Raw genomic sequence first — 11,316 nt, 5'->3', positions numbered from 1 at the left:
TGGAGCTTGGTTCTCCTTACTGCTTATAGTAAAGTGTAAGAGGAATGGGATAAGCTGAGAATTAAACTCGTAAGCACAAAGGAACCAGGAATTGATTTTGAAAATTTTCTGTCTATCCAGGTAGCATGCTCTGAGACTAGAGTCAGAAGTGGCTCTATCAGGGAAAGCTCCCCCAGAGCTTTCAGGAAGTGAGTCCCCAGAGGACAGAGCTCCATGTGATGGTTTAACTGAACAACCCTTTGCAAAAGAAGGTGTGGTTGATTATGGATCCAGCCAACTATTAAGTGGATGTCAGGATTGGAAATGCAGTTATCCAGGAAGGATCTGTGGAAAGTTCTATTTTCTGATGGTTTGGATCTGCTTGCACTGCACATGAGGCCAACATGATTTTTGCAAAATTTATATGTGCAGAACCACTGCCAGCTTGGACTAAAAGGAACAGAGAAGGGACAAATTAAAGAATGACTTCAAGGGGCAGAATCATGTAAAGGTCTGGACCAAAAAGCCCTCAGACCAAGAAAGCAGGACTACCCCATATGTGTAGAAAGAGTGGTTCCGCCCCTGTGCTTGGAGGGGGAGGACCATCTGCATGGGATCGGCCTTGCATTCTGTTATACGTAACATTATTACTAAATGGACTTCAGGGTTTTAGGATGTTGTGATGAAATGAGTGTGTATTTTGCCTGTGAGAAAAACGTGTCTTTTCGGGGTCCTGAGGGCAGAGTGTTGGGAACTGAATTATGTCCCCCACCAAAGACACGTTCAGGTCCCAGCCTTTGGTCCTGTAGGTATAGATAGGATCTCTTTAAAATGTTACTTCAGTTAAGGTGTGTCCTAACTGAATCAGGTTGGGCTTTAATCTCAATTACTGGAGTCCTTTATAAACAGTGAAGGTCAGATGGAAAAGAAGCTATGGGGAGCAGCCAGAAGCTGGAAGTCAGCAGTACTTAGAGGAGAAAGGAGAAGACAACACCATGTGCATTGCAGTGTGACAAAAGCCAAGGAACCCCAAAGATTGCCAGCTGGCTAGAAGGTACCATCTCCAGGAGGAGACAAGCCTCTAGCCTCTGAAACTGAGCCAACAAAGTCCTGTTGTTAAGCCAAACCATTAAATGGTATTTGTTTTAGCAGCTGGGAAATGAAAATAATTGTGATTGCCAAAAACTTTTCTGAAATTTGCCTTTGAAAATAGCCTGAAGAGTCCATTTGTAAGTCATCCAAAACAACTTGTGTCATCATAATCATACCTTAATTTTGACCTAAATCTCAGTTTGATTTTGAACCTGTGAACTTTATTCATCAGACTTGATTCAAAATATTTTTTGGCTATTTCCACAGGTGAAATGTACCCTCAAAGAATTAAGGTTTTCCTCTGCTGGTAAAACTTTTTGCAAAACTAAATAGTTCCAAAGAAGATTTCTAAAATTACCCTGAGCTATAGTAACCTCAGTAAAATAAGTGTATAGTCTCTTTAAGGAGCAAGCTTATTTGAATGTAAAAAAAAAAAATTTTTTTTAATAAGTCACTTACATTATCTTGAAACTAAATTCAGTCTATCTAAACAAACAAATTTGGGCGATAGTGGTGGGGAGTGTTAACTATTCAATTTTGCAATGTGTAGTCTACCAATCACTTTGTAATATTATTTTTAGTCTTTATAATCTGCATTTTATAGTTTAAAATATTGGTTCAAAAACATTAACTTGTCCAAGATCTTCATTTAATCAGTCATTAACCAGTATTCTCTGTGAATGAAAAACTCAGCCATTCCACCAATATCAGCTCTTCTTCTGATTTCACAAGATAGTGTATATAAATGTAAGAAAGATGATTTTTTATAGTCTAATTTTAGAGAGCAGTACAAAAATATTTCTGGTCACTTTCTGAATTAATATTTGATGCATATATAAAATGTGTGTATCCATGGAAGTTATGAAGTATAATAATTTTAAAAACACCTATTTGGGTACATTTAAGGGTTAAGAACTTGGACATTTCTGGTAGTATTGGCCCTACCTTTGTGTTCCTTCTCGTTTCCAATACCCAGCCTTCCTGTTCTCCCTAGAGGTAACCTCTGCCCTTAGTCTATCATTCCTTTCCTTTTTTCCTTTTGTTTTTACCACATATATCCCTAAGCCATACAGTGTTTACTTTTGTTTTTTAATGAGCTTTATTAAAAAAAATAGTATGGCTGCTATTTCTTAAATATTTAATAGAAATAACTTGGAAAACCTTCTGGACCTACAGTTTTCTTTTGTGGAAAACTTTTTAATTGCCAGTTAAATTTTTTTATCAGATCATTTAGAATTTCTGTTTCCTTTTGAATCTGTTTTGCTAAGTTTTGTCTTTATTTTGCTGTCATTCTTGGTAGTTTTATTGGGTATAATTCTTGTTAATAGTTTTCTCTATATTTTGAGGTTATTATTCCACTGTCATCTGATTTCCTTTGTAATTTAAGTCAGCTGCTGTCTTGTAATCTAAATTTTTTATGGGATCTGTTTTTTCTTTCTGCTGCTGCTTAAAAACTTTCTTTTTATCTATTCTGATCTGTCGTTTTACTACAATGTGTTTAGATACGGCTTCCTTTTAATTTTTCCTGCCTAGTATACATCATGCTTCTTAATATTTGTGGATGTATCTTTCTTTGAAAAATTTCAGCCATGATATCTTTGGCTATTGCTTCTTCTGTCTTCTCTTTCTGGGACTCTTGAACTATCTTCCTATTTACTAATTCTCACGTCAGCTTTGTGTACTCTGCTGTTAAATTTATCCATTGAATTATTTCAATTTCTATATTTTTCATTTCTGAAAGTCCTATTTTATTCTCTTTTAAATGCACTTGGCCATTTTTGATGGAGTCTTACTGCTTATTTCTTTTTCTGTTGTTTCTATCTTTTATTTCTTTGAACATTTTATACATAGTTAACTTTAATCCTGTGTCTGATAATTCCAGGATCTGAAGTTCTTGGTGGTCTAAATCTATTTATTGTTTCTACTGAACTTTTCCTTACGGTGTCATTCCTTCTTGTGTAACTAGTGATTTTATTTTGTAAACTCATAATTAGTCAAATCTGTGGGAATCCAGAGGTTCTAAACTGGGAATGCTCTCCTTTGGAGAGGATTTGTATTTCCTTCTCCAGGCCAGGGACCAAAACGTACCTGAGACATTTTAGCCCTCTTCTTAGGTCCTGGCCTAAAATGGGCTCTTAGGTTTAGTTCCTCCACCTTGCTGTGAGTCCTAGGCTAAATCTCCCAGTCCCAGAGCTGAAAAGGGCATTTGTCCTCAGGGCTACTTTAGCTTTCTGGTTTGCTCACCATCTTGCTTAGGTTCCAGCTTATATATTGGCCCTCGGAGGTTTCCCTTCTTTCCTGAGTGCCCAGTAAAGCATTTGTAAGTATGTTGTTTATAATTTATCCAGGAACCAATAGTATGGGAGAACCTTTCAGGGTATCCAGTCTTTCATAATCCCTAGAAGCTGAACATTGATACCACCACTCTAGGCCCAAAGAAAGCTGGCTAGTTGTGTCTACATTGATACACATTTACTATTCTCTTGTGTACCATTAGTCCCTCTTTGAAATTTATTTGCTAATGTCTGAGTTAGAAGACCTTAACAGAATGAGCTTTTGGTCACATATATTTAGAATCATACCTGAAGTTTCTGGAGTAAATTTAAATTGGAAATTATAAAAGGATAATTCAGAAATTATAAGATATATATATTATTTAGCAGAGACATGCCTATCACTTCGTCTCTCTCTTCCCCCTGAATGTCTGAAGTATCAGTATTAGAATTATTTTACATACACCAGTCCCTTAGCACCTTGAGGTGTTACAAATCCTTTCATTAAATATGACTGTATGAAGTCCTGGTGTAGATTCAGGAACTAATTGCATTCTGTCTGAAACTTTATAGCTTTTCTTAAAAAGTTTCTTATAATGGTGATTGGCCAAAAGTAATAAAATTCTAAACTGACCATAAATTCCCTGATTTCCCCCCATCCATTTGCAAACAATGATCCTTTTTCCTGTCTGGAAACCGGTGCCCAAGATTGAGTGGCGGTAGTTATTTGTGTTACATTCTAACTCATAGTGCTCTTAATTTTCTTCTACTTGTTTCATTTCCCAGTACCTATTCTTGTGGGTTAATGCAGTATGAAATCAATGTACTTTTTTTGTGTGGTGGTGGTGGTGCTGTTTTGTGGTCAGATTTTATTGAGGTATAATTTACATACTTTGAAATTCACCCACTGTAAGTGTACAATTCAATGAGTTAGTCAATTTATAGTTTTGCCAACATCATCATAATCCAGATTTAGAGCATTTCCATCATCCCCCACCTGCCTTTGGCAAAATATTTGCCCACTCCCCACCTCTCACCCCAAGCAAACACTGATCTGCTTTCTGTCTATATATATTTGCCTTTCTGGCTGTTTCATATAAATGAAATCCTACTACATATGCCTTTTGCATCTGGTTTGTATCTCTTAGTATAATGTTCTTGAGGTTCACCTCACCCATACTGTAGCATTTTTACTGCTGAATAGGATTCTATTGTGTGCATATATCACATTTTGTCTATCCATTCACATTGGACATTTGGATTGTTTACACTTTTTGGCTATTATGCATAATGCTGCCATGAATGTTCATGAACATGTCTTCATGTGAACATGTTTTCATTTATCTTGGGTTGGTTGATACAAGTGGAATTGCTGGGTTGTATGGTAACTTGATTTTTACATTTTAGGAAACTGTAAACCATTATCTAAATTGTCTGCATAATACTACATTCCCACCAGTAAAATATGAGGGTCCCTGTTTCCCTATATCCTCTCCAACACTTGGATTTTTCTTTGATTATAGCCATTCTGTTGGGTGTGAAGTGGTACCTCACTGTGGTACTTCGATGTGTTAGCGACAGCTTTTTTTCCTAAAGGAAATGGTTGCCCTCTAGTGGCAAAATCTCCACAGGATACTTGGGGAAAGTGCACTAACAAGAAGCCTAAAGCTTAAATTTCGCTTGTTAAGTTTACATTTATTTCAAGGGCTTGCCGTGCCTGCAACGTTTAGTACAGTTTGGGCCCAGGTTCAAAATATTTTCCTCATTACTGCTATTAATAATCCTAAGGAGCTAAGCTGGGTTGGCTGTGGCTTTTACTTGATCCCAGAAGGTGCATTATAGTGAAAACTAGGCTTTTATGCTTCAAATCTTGTCTGTTTTATGTACTGAGGTCTTTTGGTATAAGGTTTTACACCTATGGACTGGCTAATGCCTGTGAAGGGGAGCAAAAGTTGGGCCAGATATGGATTTGCTCTACTCAAACCTAATGTGTCCTTTCAAGCCAGAGCTAGCAGAGTAAATAATTCTTACCAGTGGAATGAATGTAAATTCTTTTTAATGAGTTGCATACAAATGTTGTTGTGGCACCCTGGTATTTTCAGGTAACACATTGTAAATATGCCTGTTCAAAGTTGTAAAATTTTAGGAGACTGGGTCTCAGCTGCCTCCAGGCTCTTTGGGCCCTGCTGAAAGGAGAGAACAATATGGATGCTGGAAATAGTGAAGAAATTGAGCTAAGAAGCCTGGCCAGAGATTTACTTACTTAAGGAATGTGTGTTTGGTAAGTAAAGAAAGATGTGGCTTCAGGAAATTAGGGTAGTAGAACCATAACGTTTAATAGTTTAAAGTAAGAAGTTGGGAGTTCTGTCTTAATGGAACAGGATATCATGGGGATCGCATTTTTTTTTTTTAGTAGGGAAGAGAATATACCTCCGTGAAATGTCCCTTAGCCATCCGGCTCACCTAATAAATTCATTTTACTACCCTGACATGTTTATAAAACGCTCATGTACATACACAAATGCCTGAACACAGAACAGTAGAGTCTGACGAATGGGCCTTCCCATGGTTGATATACTGCTCCAGGTCAAATCATCTATTTGTGACATTTTGGTACACAGTGATCCTATTCCATAGTAAATACAGTTCAGTTCACTTTTATCATCAATCAGGGAGTGGACAAAATGCTTAGAATAGGGGAATGTTTACTCAACCTGGGGATAAGCATCAGATATGAGGGAGGGAGAATTGAAATATTCTGGGATTAAAATAACATTTTTAAACATATATCTGAACCTATAAACTAAGTAGGACATATGTGTTTGCCTATCTAGTCCTGAAGACAATTTTAAAGACAGTGTTCCAAATGTTTTGAACAATAGTAGCAAATGTGTAAAAACCCCCAAAATGACAGTTTTGAAGCACAATGGTCTTTTTAATAGTTCTGCAGATCTGTTTTTAATTTTAACACATCATGGTTAATATAGAAATTACTAATAGTTTTATTTCCTAGACTTTAGGAGATCGTATTTCAACTCCCTCCTTTTTTGTTACAGATGAGAAAATAGTATACCAGATATTCATGTAATTTGCACAAGGTAGAGGATGATTAATCACTGCCATATGTTTTGGGTGGACACTGTGAGGGCAACAGGTATTCAGCTAAGGCTAAGGCATTCAGCCTTCAAAGCCGTCAGCTTCTGGGCTAAAGTTTTATGCTGCCCCTCTACTCTCTCCAACTTGGAAGACTCTGGGAGAATTTATGCTGTTGTCTGTTTCAATAACCATTTCCTATTTCCTGGGATTTCAAACTTTAAAACTTAATCTTTTATATTGTTCATGATTTTCAAAAATGTATTTTATGCTGGTTTCTTTAAAGGTTTATCACATTAAATTATACTTTTGTATTTTGTTAAACTTTTATTAGCTAATACAGTCCTCTTAAAGAGATTACAAACAAACAAAAAACCTGTTAATTGCAGCAATGAATAGAGGTCTACCAAGGTCTTCACTATTGGTAAATGGAGAAAATTTACAGGGCAACATACAAAGTAACACAAATCCTTCATGCTAGTCATTTAGAAGTTTGTAGTGACTGCAGATTCTTAGGACTTCCTTCTCAAGCTCCAGTTCACAAAGCCTCTCTAATTTCTCTTCACAGTCCGTTCTTACTAACCTGTTTTATTGTCTCTAATATAATCCCAAAACAGAAGTTAACAGTGTTAAGACACTGGCTGATGATGACATTAAAACAGCTTATAAAACCCATAACATTTCCTCCAGTTCATTCTCACAAGCAAAATCCCCATCATAACTTGAAGTCAGACAAATCTGTATCATAATCTGGGCTTCCCTTGACCATGGACAAATTACTTCACTTTGGTATAGCTCTATTTTATCATTTGTAAAGGACTATAATAATAATTTGAAATGTTTTAAAGATACACACTACGGAAAGTACACAGCACATATTATGGCTAAACACATGTTGCTTTCCCCTTTTCCACATTTTTACTTTCTAGGTCATTGTTTTAGAAATAGGAGTGAATCACATATGTAGTAAATGAAAAGAAAAAAATACCGGTTAGCTATGTTTTGTGAAGAATTCAGTTCAAAAACAGGCAGAAGAGGAGTGCTCTCCTTTAACTAACAGACAAGCTGGGCTGTCATGCTTGAGATAAGCCAGTCCAAGCAGTGTAGCCTTTCCGTGTTATGTTTACAATAGTGACATCTTACTATGTTAAAGAGGACTCCCTGGAGGCAGGAACAAACGGTTACTTGAATCTGAAGTTGCAGGTCACCATTGATGGAGAAGAGACATACTCCAGGTGCTGGGCACTGACCTGTGCTCTCTGCTACACATATTCTGAAATCAAACTATTTGGACGAGAAAAATGTTCACAGGGACGAGGAACCATAATCATCCCTTGCTTTTTTTAACCTTTATTTAAAAATAAGCAAATAACAGGTAAAAAGGACTGTAGTCAAGTGAGGCTCAGAACTGACATTTGGCAGCCAAATCTTAGATTTGAGCTGTGCGTGCCACAGAGATAAACCATGGTGAAATTCATTCTGTACACCCAGTGGGTTTCAAAACCATGCCACCTTACAATTTCTGCTTTATCTTGGCTGGATGTCATCTGCTTGGACAAGTAATAAGTTTTAAAGATGAATGGAACTTCAAATGCTGAAGACCCACTAAGTCAGTGACATGTATGGGGGCACACTAACTTAGAGGTACACAAACCTCCTATGGGGGTTTGGGTGGGTGAAGGGGGATGGAGGTAGAGGTGGGGGAGAACTGTTGTAGGCAGCTGGCAGATGCTGCCTGTACTGAGGTGCAGACAGTGGAACAAACTCAGGAAGAGTCATGCAGGGGGTTGGGGCAATCAACAACTCAGTCCAACTGAATTTACAAATTATAGGAAAAAGACAACCTTGTAGAAAATGAGTTAAGTACAGGAACAGGCATTCTGCAGAATCAGAGACACAAATGTAACGCAATGGTCAACTCGGTTGTCTCTGAAGAAAAACACATTGAAATAGTGTAAGATTGTTTCCACACTGCACCCACAGCTGGCAAGAGTAAGCTCATCCACAGTTGGTGCACGAGGTTTTTTGGAGCGGTAATTTGAAAACATTGGAATTTTAAATTTGACTTACCCTTTGTCCCAGACAGTCTCCTTTTAGGAATTTATTCTATAGAAATACTTGCAAGAATGCACAGAGATGTGTATACCAAGATTCTTTCAGTACAGCATTGTTTGTAACAAAATATGGGGGGGGGGGGAATAGAGTAAGAAGGGGTTGTGACTGTGATGGGGGAAATGTTTAAATAGCCAAAAAAGGACTGACATGTCATAATATAGTATATCCAAATTTATGTTTAAAAACAGTGTGCACAATAAAAGTTCTGGAAGGAGAAGCACCCAACTCTAATAACTATTAACTCTGGTGAAGAAGGGATGAAGCAGACTTGCCCTTGTACTTTTTGCTCTATATACATTTGTACCATTTCACTTTTTTTTCCTTTTTATTAGTCTATTTGTAACTCCATTTGAGAACAGGATTTTCTTGTTTTTTTAAACAAATTCCTAAAGTGATTCTATTGTATAGCTAGGCTTGGGAACCTCTGCAAAACCATTACCAGGTCACCTACTTCCTCCCTCCCTCACACTGAGATGGTTTTGAAGTCCTCATGTGCAACCCTGGGTACCAAGTGACATCTGCATGAGGACTTTGTTAGAAATGGGCCCCAGTAATAGGGGCGGTGATTTAAAGCCCTTAACCAGAACAGGCACACAGTATTTCAAGTCCCCACCCTTCAGTCCGTTAGATGGGCACAGGCCTTTGTTATCAGAGCCTTAGTGTCTCGCTACAGTCTTCCTTTCAGTGAGTGTAGTCCATGGAGAAACCACAAACGCTGAAGACTCCTATTCTTAAGACAGACTAGATCGGTACAGTTATCTAATCACTACCAAAGTAACAGCTGATAAATCTCCAATTACATTCCAATAAAGTCTCATTGAACTTCAAAAGTTGGAATGGATTTGAGGGTTCCAGATACCACCTAGTTGAATTAATTAAAAGTAGGCTGGATTACGACAATGTACATTCCCAACAATCCTGGCAAATAGTGCCCAAATAACCATTCAAATACTTCGGGTTCCAAACATGCCTAAATATGCACTAAGAAACAAAAAAACAGAAAGATCCAAAGGGAAATTACATTATCACCACTACTTACCTCACAAAATTGTTGCCATTATTCAGTGTTACATGTAAAATGCTGTGTCTGGGAAATAGCAATTAGGTATATCATCAAGATACCAAGGGCAGTAACCACCAGGAGGACAATGATAAAAAGTCTGCCTACTTAAAACTTAAAAAAAAATTAAATTACATAAAAAAAAATTAAATAAAAACTCAAAAGCAAAAGATAATCTGGAGGAAAACATTTCTAACATAATAAAATGTTAGCCTGAAGGAATCATCTATTTTTATTCAGCATCCCTTCTTCCATTAGCAGAATCTGTCTAGAGGTGAAAACATTCCATATTATTTAGGTGAAAACAACTTTCCCCACATCTCCTATGTAGATGGGCAGTTGAGCTGGGTCTAGTACTGATCATATAACCCACGCATTGCAAACGGCAACTAGACATATGGGGAAAAAATTAGAACCAGAGAAAAAAAAAATGTAAGTCAAAACAAGGGCACCATTTCCCACCTATCAAGTTGATTATTTTTCTCTTCCAATCTTCCAAACATAAAAGGGTTGGTGAAGGAGCAGGAAAATAGATACTCTGAAAATACTGCTGGTGGGAGTGTAAATTAATACTTTTCTTGGGGCAATCTGGCAAAAGCCCTTAAAATTGAAATAATTGATTCAAGCAAGGATCATCCATGCATGCTAAATCGCTAAGTGAAAGGTTGTGGGAACAGGAAGAAGCCCACATTTATATAGTAGAGTTCTGGTGATCGTACCTTAACCAAAGACTCAAATTAGCATCAGCAAATGGTGGAAAGAACTATTTTAAGTGCCTCCTGATGCAAAGCAACATGAAGTACACAGCATCGCCCATGAAGGATTCTTGCCAAATATAATCGAGCCTCTAGACCTAACATCCAGTATACAACGATTAGGGAAGACAGAGGAATAAGTTAATGGATGTTATGGGAAACCCTAGAGAGTGGTCACTTCATTACATTAAAAAAAAAAAGTGGAAGGACTATTCTGGATTAATAGACCAAAGAGACACAATGATCAAATACAAGGCACGAAACTTGATTGAATTCTGGTTTTAAAACAAAACAAAAAAACAAAACAAGACATTTTGGGGACAAATGCAGTAATTTGGACTCAATATTACATATTGAAACACTTCTTGGATGCTATAATGGTACTATGGTTAAGTAGAATGATGTCCTTTTAGGACATGCATGTTGAAATTATCAGGGGTGAAATAAATATGCAATGCACATATTTTCATAAAGAAAATACGGTAAAATATTGTTGAATCTAGGTGGCAGGTAATATGTGCACATTGTACTATTTGTTCTGTTTTCTATATCTGAAATTTTTCAAAATAAAAATTGGGAAAAAAATATATCTTGTCACCCTACAATTCCACTGCTAGGAATTTATACCAAGGAAATAGCTTGGATTTGGCAAATGTTTTTGCCAGAGGGATGGTCATGGAAGCATGCATTATAAAATCCCCAAATTAGAAATAATCTGTGTAACAAGGGGAGTAGTTAAATAAACTATGGTACAACCATACAATGAATACTACTACTGACATTTAAAGTTATATAATGACACGGAAGATTTTTATGAAAAAGCAGGTCAACACCCAGTAGAGATGTTATGAACCATCTTCCAAGGCCCACTTCAAATGAAATCTCTTTAGTTAAATTCTGAAGTACAGGAAGAAGTCAACCTCATTTGTGAGGAAGAAGCTGTGGGGAT

This window comes from Choloepus didactylus, chromosome 3 (genome assembly GCF_015220235.1).
Source record: "Choloepus didactylus isolate mChoDid1 chromosome 3, mChoDid1.pri, whole genome shotgun sequence".
Classification (NCBI taxonomy): domain Eukaryota; kingdom Metazoa; phylum Chordata; class Mammalia; order Pilosa; family Megalonychidae; genus Choloepus; species Choloepus didactylus.
This window is presented reverse-complemented; position numbering follows the sequence as displayed.